Genomic DNA, 19,509 nt, shown 5'->3' with positions numbered 1-19,509 from the left:
AATACCACTTACCATATCTATTTTTGCATGATGATGGGAGGAAGAGGTATAGGTGGATTAAAAAAAATTAAGTCTATGTAAAAATATTGACTTTGACAAGAGAAAGGCAACCTAATATGAATAAAGCAAATTACATTCAAACATAAATGAAATTATTTCTTATCATCAAAATTCAAATACCTTAAAAATAAAATTTTATAATTCATTATATTATTTTTCTACCTCAAAATTACCATAAGTTCTAAAACTGTATGATTCTCTGAAATGTATCGACTGACTTTCTATAGACTTTTGAGAGTCCATGCCACAGTCATGTTAGATGGTTTAGATTTTCAAAGAGACTCTTGTATATTTTAACTAGTTAAGACAAAAATCATATGTTTATTATCACCTATTATAAGTAAGCAACAATTTGCATAAGATGTAGTTTTTTTTTTATTTTAAGGGGTTTAAAATATCATCTAGGAAAGGGGACATAAATGAAAATATCTAATACACAATATCTTACAGATAATTTTCAATCTAGAGAAGCAAAAAACAGGTGGTCAATGACAGAGAGGTCATTTCAGGTTGGACTATGAGAGTCATTCATAAATTGTTCTCTTGGGACCCCAGTCTTATGTCTTTGTAAAGAGTTAGATTCCCAACTAGACCAAGGATTTAGAGGAACTCTAAATCTGACTGACTGATCAAGCAGTCAAATCTGTACTTGCATAATTACATAAGCATTGTCCTTAAAAGCAGCCACTTTGTAAAGATATAGATGCATATCCACAATGGCCTCACTGGCCTAAAATTAAAGCAGTGACTTCTGATCCTGACACGGAAGGCTGAAGGACAGGAAGGAACACAATTAAGGATCCGCAGGAACCAAACCAGTCAATATAAATAAACTCTTTAAGGTGTGGACTGACTGTTGTAGGGTAAAGTAGCTGAACAGACTCCCAGCTGCCCATTAAAAAACCATGTTTCACAGTAAACCTCTATTGCCAGGCCCCGCCGAACCAGTCCTAACCCTAGGGAGTAAGAGCATGACCTTTAGGGGCAGTCTCTCTGGAATCTGTGCTTAGCTCTGCCGCTTCCAAGCTGCATGCCCTTGGTCAAGGCCTTTAGCCTCTCTCTGTCTCGGTTTCCTGCATCTGTAAACTGATAGTAATAATGATGGCTACTGCGAGGGTTGCTGCGAGGGTTGAGTGACCTAAGACATGTACAACCTTTAGAACCATGGTTGACACATGTCAATGGCTCAATTAAATTTAGTTATTATTATGAATCCCAAGCTCATATATGAAAACAATTAGAGCAAAAAGGCAACAAATGGTATACATGGAGACCGGGCCTGGGAGTCGCTTTGCTCTTGATTACACAGCCAGGTCCTCAGAACCTACATGGGATGGGTTCTCCAAGGAACATAAATGCAGGGGGCCTTGGTAATCTAAGGTAGAACAAAGTCACTTAGATCTTGTAATCTTGCCTTTTCAAAAATGCCTCAGGGTCAATGAGCTCTTCATTACCAGCTACCATATAGCAAATATTCTCTTCTCTCCAATTCGTACTGTGGCAATGTGAGTGATAAAGTTCACCTGGGAATAAATGCCAGCTGAAATTTGGCTCTCCCCAGTAACATTGAGCTTAGGAAACCCTGCAATTTTAGCACCACAAAAATTCATTGCATGTGAGAGAAAATGAAGTTTATCATGGTATTATGTCCCATCACTGCACCCTGAAAAACCAATACTGAGACGTTGAGTAGGCTAAAATCAACAACTCTTTCCAACTATTTCAGGCTGCTCTCCGGGGTCCAGTTGCACCTATTGTAAAGGCAATAGCAATACCTTTCATGGAAAAGGGGTGCATGGAGCTTAATTAAGGAAAGACAAATATAACCAATGGAGAAACAGGTCCTAAGGACGAGATGAGGCCCAGAAATAATGGGCAGATTATGGTTGGGATGGGGATCACATCTAAGAGAAGCATAGTCACTCTGAATTTTTAAACAAATCACCTGTGTAGAATCAAAGACAGCTATCAGGTGTTCATTATTGATCTTGGGGCAAATATTAGGAATTGAGAGAAGGCTGTCTTTGCTGTCAACTTTCTTTTAGTTCCAGATACTTCCCCTTCACTTCTGCTCAACCCTTGAATCGGGCTCTCCTCTTTTCTCCTGTACCTAAAGTGTTTCCTGCTTATAGATTCTCTTCATGCCAAAACATCATTCCAGAAATTGATCACACTCGAGCAGTATGTGATTAATTATAACAAAATGGTTACTTTATCTAAATTCATTTTGTTTTTTAATAAGAACTAAATATTATATCTTAAAGGGATAAAATTGAGAGAGAAATATTCTTTGGAGAAGGGGGTGATACATAGAAATGTATTCTTTCTTTAAGAATAAAAATATGAAGCTTTCCACCTATCCTCTCTACCTGATAATAAAGTCAGTCTCTATAGGACAATTTTTACTCTAATATCAAAAGCATAATCCTTCATAGTTCCATAGTTAATATTATATCATTATAATTACAAAACTAATAGAAACGACTAAAGTTTTGATACAAATTTACCAAAGAAAGTACATTTCTATATATAAATATATATATATTTATATATATATGTTATATATATTTAATATATAACATATATATTATATTATATATATTATATATATTTATATATATATAAAAAACAGAGTTGCTATAACATAAAATATATAAATATATATATTATATATATATAAATATATATATATTTATATATATACAGAGTAGCTATAACATAAAATTTAAAACAAACATTGAAAATAATAGTACAGATCTTTTGGTTTGGGAGTTTATTTTTCGTACCTGTATTTTTTGTTTTGCTTTGTTTCAGTGAAATCTAATTCATTGGTCAAACATCCAAATCTGCACTTGCCAAATTATATAATCAATGTTCTTAACACAGCCTCTATGTTTATGCACTAGAATAAAAGAAATTTTGAAAATAAATGCATATCCTATTCTCTCACTTTTACTTGGAATCACATAGAGAGTTTCCCATTCTTTGAGTGGCATGAAGAATAAATGCAGGCATGCATCTGGAATCAGCTTGATACTTGCATCTCGGCATCAACACAGTAGATCAAGGAAAGGGGCCGTAATGAGTCGCATCCATAGTGCATTGGCTCATGAAGCAGTAATGAAATTGTCCCAAAGAAGGAGCCAAAAGGGAATAAGAGTGCAATTTACCAGTGGCATATGGGGAATAAAAGAAAAAAATAAAATGTGAAAGTGGGAGATATGATTTCAAGAAAGAAAAACCAATGTACTTAAAAGGATGCTAAGACTATGACAGGCAGACAAAACCTCTGATTTTCAGGTAGAATAGAAATTTAGTTCTAAATTATGCTCTCCACAGCTGTAGTGATTATGAGTATGAGCTCTGGAGTCAGACTGCCTGAATCCCAATCCAGATTGTGATCTTTAACAGCTGTATGATGTGGGTAAATTGTTTAACTTGTTTATGCTTCTGTTTTTCTCTTTTAAAGAGTAGGAGAATAACACCCACCCCTTCCCAGAACTGTTGTGAGAACTAAATAGGATACTCCATTTAAAGCACTATGACAGCTAGTACTTGGACCATGATTAGTGTTCAGCATTAGTATTACTAACTACTATCATCCTCTGAATTCCACTGGGTAATATTTTATGTAAACAAATTACCAATAATAGGATTTGAAAGCAAGAATATTTTTCTAAGAAAACCTTTCTTTTACATAACTAAAACCTAAAGCAAACAATTAAAAAAGAAAACATATATTTTTGAAAGTGCTACTGTGACAACAAAAAAAGACAGATTGAGTAGATAGTAAAACAAGTTAACTAAGGATGTGCATAAGTTTAGCTATTAAACTGTTTAACTACCAAATGCAATGGTGTGACGTGAAAGACTTTCAGTAGTGCTGACAGTCAAGAAACTACTCTGGAACATCTCATTTTGGGTATAGAATCAAAACAGGTTTCAGCTATAATCGTCAACACTGTCTTGAATATTCTTATTCTCTCTTTACTTCCTTCTTACTCAGGTTAGTAGAGGAGTAAGCAAGACATTGTCTATAAGGGAATAACAATCATGAAAAACCAGGAAGTGTCGTTAGGAAAGTTGCCATACTCATTCAGTAAAAACAATCCCAATTTATATTGTTTTATTAGTTCAATAACTATGTAGTGAGACTCTGCTAATGTATAGTTAAATAATAGGAATACAAAGATAAATGAGTCATAGTCTTTTCCCTCCACGAGTTCACAGTAAATGGAAGAATCAATTAAGTAAATAACAGTGTGATGTGAGCAACATTATGACAACATTCTAGGAGACAGAGTTAAGTGATCGAGAAGATGTAGCAGAAAAGATGATCCTCAGATCTGGGAGATAAAAGAGGTTTAGGGGTTCAACAGATAGAGATGAGGCCAGAGGAGTTCTTTTAAGCATAAAGAACACATTGTGCAAAAGCCCAGAGCTGAGTAGGACACATCAAATGTAAGAATGGAAAATAGCTCCTTATTTCTGAGACTTAGGGAGCATTGATAGAAAGAAGAAACAGAAGAACTTGCAAGAAGTCGATAGAACTTTAATAAGGTAGGTTAAGTTCAAATTGTAAAGAATCTGCTAAAGCATTTAAACAGCATTATAGGTAATGGGGAATCACTAAATTTTGTTCCATTTTATTTTTAAGTAGGTCATCCTGGTTCTAGAAGAATCATTGATTGGACTTAGAAGGGCAGATTGGTAGGGAGAGAACTTGAAGAAGAATAGTTAAATAACTAATTGCAATACTATATTTGAGAAAGTAAATGAGCCTGAACCAAGGCAGTGACAGAGAAAAAGAGAAAGAAAAAAATGAATATAAGAGATATTTCAGAGGTAGGACTAACTTAGTTTGATGATTTATTGGCTAAGCAGGAACATGAAAAAGTTAATGCCTGCATCTGTAAAGAATACGGAAGTAACAAGTTAGCTGGAAAATCAATTAAATCTCATAGGAACATTGAAGATTGAAGTGTCTGCTAGTCATTCTGGTGATGCTATTTAAAAGAACGTTCATAAGATGGGTCTGAGGGTTTGGAGAAAAGAGGGGCTGGTGATGTTGGTTTTGTAGTATGAGTAGATGGTACTGTGCAGATAGAGCATCGTGTTAGAGAAGAAGGCTGATGACAATATCTAGGAAATGTTGAAGCTTTGAAGACAGGCAGAATAGGAGCCAGGTGGATAGAGAAAAAAAGAGGACAATTTAAGGAAAATAATATTTGTAGAAACCAATGAAAGAGGGGAGGAGGAAAGGTAGACACGAGCAAGATTTAAATTTCAAGTAAAAGTGTAATAGTAAAAGCACTTAAAAAGAAGCCCCTTGACTTTAAAAATCCACCTTATTAAAGCTACTTTGGATAGTGGTGACAAGATAATGCAAGATGAGAAAGAAGAGCAACCAGCTTAATTCATCTACTCTCAGATGCAATCAGGAATCATTGGCTTTTTCATTCTATCGTATTGCTTTTTATCTTAAGAATTTTCATTTTTGAAACTCATAAATATGCAAGTAAAGTTGAAATGGATTTTGAGCCCAGATGAATAAATAACATCATTGAGAAAGAAAGCCTATGCCCAGAACACCCTCTTCCATTGATTTTATAAACACAATTAGAGTTTATTTTTAAAAGCTACCTAAAGATCCTTTGTTGTCAGTTCACCTGAGTGATAACAAATGGTGAGGGCTGTGACATAAAATGAGTATGAAAGAAAAACTTGACAACTTCTAATAACCCAATTCCAAAAAGGCAGAGCATTGTGAACCTTTTTATACAATTAATAATATTTTTGCTACAATATAACAATGAAAACACCAAATAGGCTGTCCTTCCTTAACTAAATATAATTTTCCATGTCAAAAGTGGCCAATGCCCATTTGAAAGGAGCTGTCTCACAGGTTCCATGATACCATTTCCACAAATTATATGTGTTGTTGGTCTTAACTGTTTTAGAAACACTGAAAATAATATTCTTAACATGATGAGGTATATGCATTTTAAAGTATATTATTTTGAGGACATTGATAAATAGGAGTAAAGAGAAGGGCCATTTCCTTCAACCATAAAGACAGAGCTTGGGTCTGACAAGAAGGGAGCAGGTCGGAGGCAGGAACAGTGTATAGGACTAGGGAGAAAACACCACCACCATTGGACGGTGGGAGTGTAAACACATAAAGAGTTGCCACACCTTGATCTAATTCCTTTATATGTCTTAGGGCCACACTTTCACATTGATTTCTCTAATATCTTTTTATTGTAGGTTTACAATCATAACATCCATATGTTAACTTTTAAAATTTTGTTGAAAGACCTAATTCAGAAAATAAACCACTCCTCAACCTCATTGCCACCTCAAGTATGCTCCTGGCCTTACGAGATTTTATATAAAAATTGCATTCCTTTGTATATACTATCTCCAACAAGAGGTGTCTCCAGATGTTTGTGTGCCTCTTATTATAAAAGAGCAATAAGATGTCTTCCAATTTCTACCAACCTGCACATTCTACTGTTGATCTATTACTGTTCAATATAAATAATCTTAAATTGCTTTGAAAATCATATATTTATTTCATCTACTGTATGAATACTTGAAGCCAAACAAAAAATTTAAACAACCTGATGCTTAAGTAATATCTCTCATCAGTGAATAACTAATCAACAAAAAGGCCTTGCTCTATGATTACAACATCATCTTGGCAGTTTTATGATTCGCTGTGTTGAATATATATTGCATACTATTAACTGCTACTGGGTAAGGGCACACTATCTTCCAGACATTGTAATTAGCATTTTATATATGGCTTTAATTTCCATTTAAACCACAAACACACACAAACACATTCACAAACTTCAAGGTCAATACTGTTATCTTCAGTTTACAGATGTGGATATGGAAGGTCAAAAAAAAGCTTGTTAAACATCACTGCTGGAAAGTGAAGGAGCTACTTTTTAGTTACTCCACAGGGTATGCCCTTTATTTCTAAAATTCATTTTAATCATACAGGTCTACATTAATACACACTTATCAAAACATTATAGGATTTATGAAGTAAAAAGTAAAAGCCTGTCTTCATCATCAACCCCTGCTCCCTTGCAAACCCACCTCTCTCCCCAGAGGTAAAACCTGTCAAAACTTTTGCTGTATATTGTTCCTAAATATTTTCAGCACTTTTTCTTATATGAACACTTTACATATATAGTGTCATAGTTTATAAATTGCATTTTATATTTTTCTGAGTGAAATATCTTAGTACCTCCAGGCTCATCATCTTTACTAAATGGTAATGTAGAATTCTATAACATAAATGTATCATACTTCTACTTTTGGTGTACCTTTTATTAAAGATTCTTAACCATTACATTGTTTCACAGCCAAGTTATCTAATCAAAGCTAATTTTTAGCTTTGATTCCATAGGTATTTCTGCTTCCATCGTTGTTTCAGATACATCACTCCATTCTCTCTTGAGTTAGACTTTCATTTTGGGGAGTATGTAGATATGTGTGATTCTTTTAGGAAGAGTTCTTAGGGTATAAACTATATTAGTTGTTCATGCCTAAAAATATCTTTATTTGCCATAAGCTTACACTGGGTACAATATCTAATCATCCTTTACATCCTTCACATTTATACATCAAATCATCAATACATTTTGTTCTGTTTTATCTTTCTTTCCAAAAATTTTAGGATTTTCTCTATCTCAGGCATTGTGAAATCTCATAAGGTGGGCTACAAATGCCCATATCTCTAGCCCCTTTCTTGAAAAAGTAAAAAAAAAAAAAAAATCATGCAGATATATCTACATATGTTAGGCTCTTTTTCATAAAGTTCCCCCAAGAGGACTAGAAACTCTTTGAGGGATATTATATTTATATTATGCCATTTTGTAACATGAGAGAGAGAGTACCTAGCATAGGGTAAGGACTCAACAAATTGTCTTTATGGTTTTTATTCTTATGACAACTATTTTAATAGTGAAGATTTATTGATTCTTTATTCACAATTAAGATTTTGGGGGGATGTGCGGTCCTCAAAAATTTCTCTTTTACAAGTTTTAGAGGCTGCACTTCATTAACAATACCTGGAGTGCCTGTATTATATATGATAACCTAGAGGAAATGGGTTAGTAGTTTAATACCTCAAAACTACATCATTTTCTTCTGCCACAAAGCAGTGCTTCAGAAGCAGCAATGCTACATTAACAATAGAAAAGCAGAAAAGAAACTCCATGCCTGTCCCTTTGCCCAATAGGTCCTGGAAGCCTGTACCACATAGAAACTTAGAAAATGGGCTGTGCCATTAGAAATCGCAGAGCTAAATCCAAAATCTGCTACTCTATCATTAATAACCACTTGGAGCCACATATTTTCTAGTTAGAAAGTAGAGATAATGCCCTGTTCATTGAGTTTTCATGAAGATAGAAGATTTTATATGCAGCACACATAAAAATATGGAAATAGTATGAGTATAACACATGAAAGCTATTGTGCTTAGCTAGGTTATGAAACCCTGAAACAAAAAGAAAACAAGGCTTTCAGAATGCACACTGCCATTCTATTCCTATCTTCTGACTGGTAACATTCCATCTGCTCAAATGGTCCAAATTGAAATGGAAATTAGTATAATCGTAACAATTCTGTGAACATCTTTAGCAGTAGGTGATGGTAGGAGATCATAGATGATTATGTTAAGGTTTAGCATTGGCAAGTGTGGGCAATAATTTATCCTTAACATAACATATTTAAGAGAAGACATTCTGACCAGCCTGGACATTCCATGTCATCCTCAAGAACTAGAAACATGGTATGTTTCTACCAGTTTAAAGAATCCTCTAGTGGTTAAGAATTTTAGGTGTTTACCCCTTGAGCTCTCATGATCCCATGAAGGAGGGCTCACTTTTAACATAAGGTATTAACTCTTCCCTATGTTATTGTATTGGAGACTGGTTCTGAGTTATGGGTAACGTAGGCCCTCACAGGTTTGAATAATCATAATAATTAGCTTTCCCTTTGATTTCTTTTCCCATGGGTACTCTTAAGAAAATTATCTTGAAAATGTTTTTTTTTTTAACCACAGGGGAAAAGTATGCCTTTTGAAGACCCATGAACTATTGTTTCTACTACTAAAAAATAAAACTTTTCAGCCTATAAAAATATTGTCCCCTTCATCATTCTCACTTTGTAAACATATACGTAGACACATAAGTTTTGACATATGGGCACATTAATATTGATGAAAATTAAGAATTATTATTCCACATAGCCTCACTTAATTCAATCTCTCAAAACATAATTTCTGATTACCCAGGTTGGCATTACATATGTCACTTCTTTTGTTAGCATTTTATACTCCTTCCATTTAAAATGTATAAAGAATATCTCTTATGAGGGTCCCACGCATGTGGTTACAATAATGAACAAAATATTCAAAATAACACGTTGAAAGTCTATTTTTTTGGCTGAAACAAAGCCACCTCAGCATCATTGTTTTATTATCCATAAATAGATTTGAATTTTTGTCAGTAAATTCAGATGTCTTTAAGGAAAAGAGAAATACTGTATGTGTAGCAATAGCTGGGTTAGATCCAGGGTCTTTCTATCTTAATTAAAAGTCAATAAGGGGGATCATCCATAACGACGCTTGTTATGTAGGTGTTAAAGGAAGTTTACAGCTTCTTCAAGTCAAACAAAGCACATACTTTTCTAGAATAGTCCAAATGAGGAAGGGTTGACTCATCTTCCAAAACTGGTTTCAGCAACCTATATGGACGTATGTTCTCCTACACAGCAAAGGTATGAGAACATACTGAGTAGTAATAATAGCATACTTTATCCAATAGGAGCTCAAATTCCTGAGGAAATAATAATTTTGAAAATTTTACCCAGAGGTTGATATAGAAATCTTTCAATGTAGGAAGAAGTCATTATATAAATGAGGTAATAGAGAATGATTGCAGGGGTATATCAACCCTGTGCCATGTAGATCCTGAATTCATGCAAAAATTCTTCTAGAATCTTTTTCTTATCAGGCTATCATGTGTGGACACTTCTCAGTGCTTCCCAGGTGCAGAATTAACAACAAGTCAGACAGTCAAACAGAAATACGAAAGGGGTCGAAAATCCCGGAAACACAGTTCCTCCACATGCCTGTAAAAGTCTTGTAGACTGGGAATTTCCGTTTTCCTGAAATGGAACATATCCGATATTCTGACAAGAAACAAAATCTAGCACAGTGAATGAATCAAAGGCTGGTGATGCTGGAGTTTGAGAAATGACTTTGAGTAAATAAATATTTTTGGATCATGCCTTGGCCAGAGCAAGATGTGATAAAAGCACATCTTGTCTCACATGGCTCTTAAGCATAGCTCAAGGAAGACACAACTTAGTGTTGAGGGAAATTCAAAGGCCACTATGTCCATGAGGAAACAATTCACTTGAAAGCTCTTAAGCCAACCTGTTCTTTTCTAATGCCTTTCCCATAAGAAGATTAGCACCTATTTTTTTACCTATTTCTCCCCTGCAAGACACCCAGCACTGGGTAAATATACTTTGTTTTCCATAGATCCCTTACGCAGTTAGTGTCATCTTTGGAACCAAATGCTTCTGCTGTCCACTAGTCTGGGCTAGATTTCACTTTGGTCTTGATCCACCCCTCTTTCCTATTCCTAGTTTCTTTAAGCATGGCATGTGGAATCTCATAACAAAGAGCCAGGTGCCAAGAAAAAAAAGATGTTCAGGCAGAGAGTTCTCATAAATAAGCAAAAAGATGGCTTCTGGTGCTGTGGCTTTAAGTTCATTAGATATAAAACTGACTGATGTGCCTAGAGTTCAAAAAGAAAAAGACTTTTCTCTTTGCGTTACCAGGGGAATTAAGTAAAGAGTTTCACTATATCAAAGAAGAATGTTCACCCAAATATTATGGTATAGAAGGAGATGGGTCATGAAGGAAATGAAGCAAACAGCCCTCAAATGACTGAAGATGCTGTAAGAGAAGTCATACGAGAGAGGCTGGATGAAAATGTGTGTGTAGTCAGAGCTCTGAATTCCCCTCAGGCTTTAACGTACTTTAAAATGACTTATCGCAGTATTAGTATTTTGTACTGCTGTAACACTGTAGATAGAAGCTATCATAAAAGAAGTAAGGGAAGGACAGGTTGTTAGGGTGGAATTTCCTTCCTTGGTTTGTCTACACTCACTCATTTGCAAACTCTTGAGAGGTAGTTAGTTTAATTACCCTTTTCAAGAGTTGGGTGATATTCCAGCTGCCACTAGAGGGCACAGCTAGGACATCTGACAGCTGTCTTTACAGCATTCTGTCACTAAGGGTCCCAGACTTCTCTGAAAAAAGATGGACCAGCAACCCTTGTGGTAACTGCTGACTGATGCAATCCCTGAGAGTCATCTCTTCTCTGGGCCACAGGGTCTGGGAAGAACCTGCTGCTATTCAAGGAACTACTGCAGAAGTCATCGCCAACTAAAGGAGCTGCTGTGAGCCTTTGATTCTTGACAGAGCAGGTGATCAGGAACAAGGTATTTATATTTATGTATTTAGAAAATAGTTTAGATCAATGCAACATATTTCTCCATCTCCAGCCTCATCTTGGCTGCTCTTCCCTTGACTTCCAAGTTCTGATCACATCAGACTCTTCTAAGTGTTTTCTTTCTTCCCACTTCAGGAAATTTGCACAGGCTGCTTCTCCATCCTGGACTCCTTTCAATCCATTCCCACTTACTCGTCTAATGCCTACTAGCCTAGCTTAAACTTAATTTCCACGGAAATTATTGTTCCTCTCAGAGCACCCTGTACTATTTGTTCATACATGTAATACTATTACCTCTATCTCAATCTACATGTTTACTCATCATCCATCTATCTATATTCTTTCCCTGAAACTGTCATTTCTATGGGAGAGCCTTCTAATACTTTGGTTACCATCTTTTTTTTACTACACTTTATAAAATGCTAGGCTCTACAAATATCGGTTGAATGAGTAAGTGTATGTTTGAATGGAGGACCTACCCACACATAATGATATCCTTTTGCAGACGAGCTTGCCCCATCCACAGATAAACAGCTCATTTTCTCACATTGATAAATGTGTTTATATTGTAAGCCTTCATAGAAGCTTTGTGTAATTCTGTAAACATGCACAGTAATGCAAAAGAAAAGGTGATGTTTTTCTAGGAAAATACAAGTGAGTGGCTGCTACAGACCATTATAACCAGTCAAGAATGTTACAACAAAAATCTCCAAATAAATATATTTTCATTTAAATAAAAGCAAAAAGTGGATAAGAACAAAAATACCTAAATGAACATAATTTCATTTTGCAGGTTTAACAAACATCAAAAAAAGCTTAATGAAACAGTGAGCTTGGTTTCTTGAGTGGCAGAAAAGTTAGTGCCATCCTCTTGTTTTTCTTTCTTGAATTTCCAGAAATTTGATCCTAAGAATTAAATAAAACACTTATGAGATTCTAAATACAGAGGTTTCCTCAACAAGAAACTGCCAGACTTTCTGGGGGCATTTTCTTTGCACTATTCAAATGGCCACTTGTATTGATGAGTAATAATTGCTTTGAAACAGATAATTAGGTGTGTGTTAGGCTATTTCTTTGCATAAACACTAGTTTGCTTAGAAAATGTGGTGGAGTTTTTATAAATGTGAGTAATACAACCAGTTTTATGGATGTGTTTGCAAAGGCTCAGAATTGAGCTGTACGAGTGTTCATTAACAGTACAAATTTAAATGTGATGAAAAATATGAGTCTTAAAGGTATTTTTGCATTACTCTAGAGCAATAGAGTGTAAATAAATACAATTTCACTGTGACATTTCTGTTTTGTGGCTGTACAGTGAAAATCCATGACTGTTTAAAATTAGAATCACAGAACATCTGAAACTAAAAGAGACCTCGAAAATTATTTTATAACTTAGGAAACTGAGTCTCATAGAGCTGAAGTAATTCAGCTAGAGTTTCCAAGATGATTAGGGGCAGTTAAAGCAGCAGGGAAGTATTCCTAGCTTCCAGTTCACTCTCTTTGTGTTCTAAAGTTACCTTTTATTGACAGCTGGTACTTTATGTCAGAGTTTACCGAAGCTCTGGAAATCAGGATGTCAACTTCAATATAAGTAACTGACTTATCTTTGCTAAAGAGTCTTTTAATTTTGTGGCAGGAAGGGATATGGAAATTTGGCATCATCTGCCAACCTTAAAACAGAGGCACCGATTTAGTGTATCGCAGTTACAGATTGGAGTTCCCTGGTTTGACCATGTATACAAGTAAACCTGTATTCAGACCTTCCAAGACTTAGATCTAAACAGTGACTACTCCGAGGGATGAGAGAATCAAAATGAAGGAACCATCGTCACGGGTATTCAGTTAAGGCCATTGAACACAGAGAGAATTATTCTTTAGTCTCTAAAAGAGAAAGTGCTTTATATTTGTTAGCTCCTATTTTCATAAAACTTATTTTTTAAAAAATTGGAGCAGAAGTCTGTCAGATTCTTATATAAATTTGTCAGCAAGCATTTGTTAAGCAACTGATTTTTTAAATTTTCAAAAATTACTTCAAGGAAGTCATTTTACTCACTTTAAGTCCATCTGTATGTCTGCTCACTCTAGATAACTTAACGTTAGTACTTTTTACAATCCAGTGCATAAAAGTCTTAGTATTTTGCAGCAGCCCTCCTGCTATGAGCCTTGCAAGCCAGTGACTCTCAACAGAGAGTGCTAAAGTAAAGCCAGGGTAAAGTGAGCTGCAATATATGCTGAGTATCATGTCAGCATGGTCGGTGGGGGGTGCTGGAATGCATACAGGATTAAACAGCATATTCCAAGGGTATCGTTGATTTGCTGCTAGTCAAAATACTTATTCCATAGTTTGACGTAATGTTAAAGGAAGGTATGAGGTTTGTTTTTCTCAAAGTAGAGGTTAGTTTTAGTGGAGATTAGTTAGTCAAAAATGTATTTACAAGTGAAATGATCTTTTCTTAAATCTTGGTTCATTAGATAGATTTCAAGGAACATCCATCTTAATTGGAATCTGCACAGAAAATAATATTTATGTCTATATAATTTGTAATTTTAAAATTTTAATATAATTTCCAACTTAGAGAAAATTATAAGGAACTTACATGTACTCTTTACCCAGATTTATCAATTAATGCCATTTTACCACGTTGCTTTATTGTTCTCTCTTTTATGTATGAATATATATATGTATACAGACTTTTTTTTTATTTTCAGAATAAGTTGGAGACATCTTGCCCATTTACGCTTAAAGAGGTTCTGGAGTATTCCTAAGAAAAATTACATTTTCTTATATAACCATAATATAGCTATCAAAATCAGAATATTAACCCTTGATACGTACTTGATACATAATCTGTAGTCAATACCAAAGGCCATCTATTGTCCCAATAATGCCCTTTATACTTACTAATTTTATCTCATTCAGGATCTAATCCAGGGTCATGCACTGAATTGGGTCATGATCCTCCAGCAACCTTTCCTTCTACTTCTTGTTCTTTACATTTTTGTAAAATGTAAAGATTATAGGCTAGTTAATTTGAAAAATGTTCCTCAGTTTAGATTCGTCTGAGATACCTTGCACATCATTTTATAGTAAAGTTCTCGAGCTTTTGATTGACAAAGATGATAGTGGGGAAAGAGTGTTCCTTGATTTGAGAGTAAAGAAAGCAATGCTTTGAGTAGTTGTAGAGAGAAAATTATTGTAATGTGCTAAACCATAGCCTTGAAAGTCATTTAGACTATTTAATATGATTTTATGGGTAATTAATTTGCATTATATATAATTGTTTTACTATTTGTGATAATAAAATCATTAAATTTTGTTATTGTGTGGCCCCTTTCATTTCACATTTTGTTTAAAAGAAGCTCTTTTTTAAAAAAAAAAGGAATTCCTGGATTCACTAAACTTACTGGTATGAGGCTGACATTCTTTAATTTTAATCAGAAGTAATTTTAAAATAATACTTGCATAGTATTTATTATTTTCATTATATATTAAGATGTTATGTGAATAGGTTGGTTTCCAACAACCTTCCTGGGACATAGATACTAATCACCCAATAATAAATAGGAGAAAACTAAGGCCCACTGGCAAAGAGATTTCCTTAGACTCACACATTTTGGAAGTAACATTCAGATTCTGACTCCAAATCCCAGGATTGTTCTGCTATTACCAAAAGAAATGTGCTGTACATCTATTGCTATTTAATGAGAGTATTCATGGTGATTCAGTTTCTTAATGGGCATGAACCAATTGACCTTGACCAAGTAGAAGTATCCTCATGCTTCAACCCTGGATGTAGTACTTCAAGTTTAAATGTAACTTGAATCATCATTCCCAGAAAAGAGCTGACTAGTATATCACACTGTTCATTATATACCAGATGCTCAGGTATACAGACACTCAATTATATATCCAGCAGGTGTTTCATGACCAAATGACAATTAATTTCAAAGCCATCATCTCTTAAACCTCAACTTTCTCATTATAAATTAGAGATAGTAATACCCTAGCCCGAGCATTATGTTGAGAATTAGAGACAATGTATGTAAATATTCCTTCTCAATGAATGATAGATGTTAATAATATTTGTTTTAACTGGGTTAATTTTTACTCATAGAGATGCCTATATATATCCATGCAGTTAACTTTGTATGAAAGAATTTAACTTCATAATTTAAAATCATGTAGAAAAACTGCATTTTTTAAGAATCTTGGCATAGTGGTAAGAGCATGGGCTCTGGAGCCAGACCACAGTATCACATGCCAGCTCTGAAGGCAGATGCTCCAGTCCGTGGGAACTGCCTAAATGGTGACTTTCCAAGCAAATCTGGCAACTAGAAAACTGCTAACTATTTGAAGTTGTAATTTGCCAAACATATGATTTTCACTAATAATCCTAGTTTTAGAGTATGGATTTATTACTTTACAAAGAGACCTCATTCAAACCATAGATTTTTGTATTTGTTTTCTTTTTTTCTTTATTTTCAATGATACAAGAGAGAAAAATACCACCCAATGTCCCCATCAGAGTTGTACTATCCAAGCCATGACATTTTTGATCTATTCTTTACAGAGAATCCCATTAGAGTTCCAGAGAAACCCTTACTTTCTATTATGTCAATGACACCTTTGCTGGCCCGGAGCCATCATCAGCTCTCAAGCGCTGAACCATGAAGCAATATCTCTGTAACTAGGCCAAATAGGCCATGACCTGACAGGCTATAAAGCAGTCATTATCTCCTATTAAATCTAAAGCGTGTGCTTTGCATATCTTAAAACAACTATCCAGTTGCGCTATAGAGGTATATCTGCCAAATGAATAATTAGATTTTTAAGAGACTTAAAGAGGACCAAAATGCTTTCTACTGTGCCCAAAACAAAGTCAATTCAAATTTTATTTTCGTTCCTCCCCTGTTTTTATCCTAACTCTCTGGCAGTCAAACCAAAAACACTTCAATAACCAATAAATAGACTTCTGCTGCACAATTGACCGTATAAAACCAAGTCTGGGTTGGTGTTACACTGCTGCCACAGCATTCTGTGTTGTACGCTGTGGCTGTTTCCTCGTACGATTGGGAAGAACGCTGTGGATGATTGGCACCTAATATTTGCTTTGTTTGGTTGATGTGATTACAAAATGAGTTTTATAAAATGTAGAACGATTGAATGAGCTACTTAAATGTCAAAATTCAGAAGAGATTTGCTTTTATGGTTTAAAATTTAAGTGTTTTTTTCTCCTACTCCCTGGAGATGTTTAAGTAACTCATTCCATACAGCTTTAATGGTAGAGATGCAAGTGACTTTAGGAAGATTTGGAATGGGATTGAAATATAACCATATAAAATATTCTATTAACTCTTGCCCCCTGTTTTACATTTTGAAAAAAATTTTTAACTAAAGTCTTGAAGCTCAGTACCTATGATGTCATTAAACATTTTTCACTTCAGTGGATTGTGACTCTGGAAAATTTGCAACTACTCTTCAGCAGGGGATTAAACTTTCAGGGAATAAATTAAATTGGGTTAAAATGTCTAACAGAGTTTTCAGATGAGTGCTTTATTCAAGTAGCACAGAGACATGTTAACTTTGAAATGAAACTCTAGTTAGGTAAATAACTTTTGTCAAGAACCTATTGCTCAGGTACTACACTGCCCTAAGCCTACTTTATTAATATTGGTTTGCAATCTTCAATACAGGTGCAGAAAGGAATTTTAAATGCAATTAAAGCTGAGCTAGAAGGCCACACAAGTACATTTTAATCAAAAGCTGAGTTCAAGCCTGCTTTACATATAATATGTGCAAAGAAAGATCCCTTTTCCACATTAAGTATGACTGCATAAATTCTGTTTTGTGAGAGGGCAAATGTGCTTCAAGGAGAAATGCAGATAAAGAACAGTGCCACATCATAAGGAATGTTATAAGCACCTAAAGAAATATTGTGCCAGAAATATATTAATAGTTATGGCTTTTTAAACCCTTAACCATCAAGCCAAAACAAATTGTATATGTGTGGGTATACACACACATATCAATATGGTTTTTGTGCACAACACATACATGTATGCATATATACATGACCCATTTTTTTAAATTTTATGGTTTAATATTTATTAGAAAAATATAGAACTCAAAACTCTCAAAGTCATTTAAAACTAGGCATAAATATTGTTAAACTCAAAATGTCTGCAATTATTTGATCGTATTCGCAAGTGGTAGCACAAAATAGGGCAAGAAGATAGGAAACCAGTATGCCTGGAGGCATCCTTGATTCACAACAAAGGATGCTTCATCCCCCAAATCATGCTTTTATGCTTTTTTGGAAACCTACGAAGGAAGGAAAAGTAGAGGGAGAAACAGCTATATTTCCAATGGCATTCAACCAGTTACTTTGGCATGTTAAATGATTAACAACCATGTAACATGATGATGGGTGCTGTGAAGCAAGGCAGTGTCCTGGAGCCATACTATTGTGCAACTGGTCAGCTTTTTAGATGCTGGGCCTTAGCGGGGTGAGACAATTATCCTTGGGGGAAGGGCCAGAGCCCAGAGTGGTCAGAGTGCCCAGCACAGCAGCAGGAGTGGGTTAGGATGAAGGGGTCCACCAATGGCTCAGGGGAGTAGCTACGGACCAACCAGTACAAAAGTATTTGAATATTTTAACACTAGCTGAACATCCACTCTATTTTTTCATCAGTTATTTTTCACTACTCATCAGCCTAGAAACACAAATACATCTTAACTCCAAAAGCCAAGGAATTCAGAATGGCCAAAAGGCAATGGAAAGCATAAAAACGTACTTTTCACACTTTTAAAAATTCCTTGATCTTTAATGTTTATTTTTCTATAATGCATAGAATTGTTGCTAATACAATAAATTGGATCAAAATCTACTGTACTTAATTATAAATTTAATTATAAATTTTCTAAGTGAATATTTCATTAAATTGACCTTTGTGTGAAATTATGAAACTGTTGGTGCTTTTTTTTCCTTGATTCACTAATCCTAATCCTAGAGCTCATTATATCAGCTAAATTCCTTCTGTTGTACTTTTTACACATAGAATTATAGATTAAAGTTATATTCAGAGCCACTATGAAGGAAACATGGCATAACACGGCTTCCTGATGTTTGGGGTATGCAGTGCAAAAAAGAGAAAGCTAAAGTTTACCTGATGCTCATATTGCTTTACTACTTTAAGAAAGTTTTAAAGAATAATTTAAGAGTTTTTTTAAAACCCAGAGATGCCAATCCTTCTCCCTGTCTACTTTCCCTCTTTGTTGTCTTCACCATGTGAACCCCCAGCAGCGCTCGGCACTCCCCATCATCTCAATATGTATATGTCAGTCACATTATTTGTGCCCAGGATTCTAATCAGGATTCAAGTCCTAGTAATGCTCCTAATTTGGGGACATCTCCTGTTTATTATTAACTATTCCTGTTTACTGCCCCATACCTGCAGCCTATTGTATTCTAATTAAGGGTTTTCCATTTTCATGATCTAAAATCTCCTGAAGACTTATATAGTCTGTGCTACTTTCTTTTCCAAAACTCCAGTTGCCTTTAAATCATGACTCTATATAACCTTTCCAAGTCATTTGATTTAGAATTAAACAATAAATTTGGCATTTTGCCTTTTTGTAACTGATTATATCAGCCTGAAAGGAGACCTGGCTGAAAAGTTAGCCACGAGTTCAAATTCTGGCTCTGCCATTGTGTGACCATGAGCAGGATGGCTAACTTCTCCAAACTTCAGATCCTTCATCTGCAAAATTAAGGATGCTAATAATATCATGTATAGGGCTGATACAAAAAGTAAATGAGATAATGTTTATGAAGTGTCCGCTATAGAGAAATTATTCCATTCAGAGATGTTACTGTTTTAGAGGTCTTCTTAGGTTTTAGTT

General features: G+C 34.9%; 1 protein-coding gene across 1 annotated transcript in view; it reads right to left on the bottom strand.

Moving 5' to 3' along the window:
* NXPH1 (neurexophilin 1) overlaps positions 1–19,509 on the bottom strand; it is a 267,195-nt gene that overhangs the window by 2,103 nt on the left and 245,583 nt on the right. The gene's annotated exons all lie outside the window — the stretch shown is intronic.

The sequence above is a fragment of the Pteropus medius genome, unplaced genomic scaffold, assembly GCF_902729225.1.
Source record: "Pteropus medius unplaced genomic scaffold, Ma_sr-lr_union100, whole genome shotgun sequence".
NCBI classification, from domain to species: domain Eukaryota; kingdom Metazoa; phylum Chordata; class Mammalia; order Chiroptera; family Pteropodidae; genus Pteropus; species Pteropus medius.
Note: the sequence above shows the minus strand (reverse complement) of the source record. Positions and strands in the feature narration are given on the sequence as shown.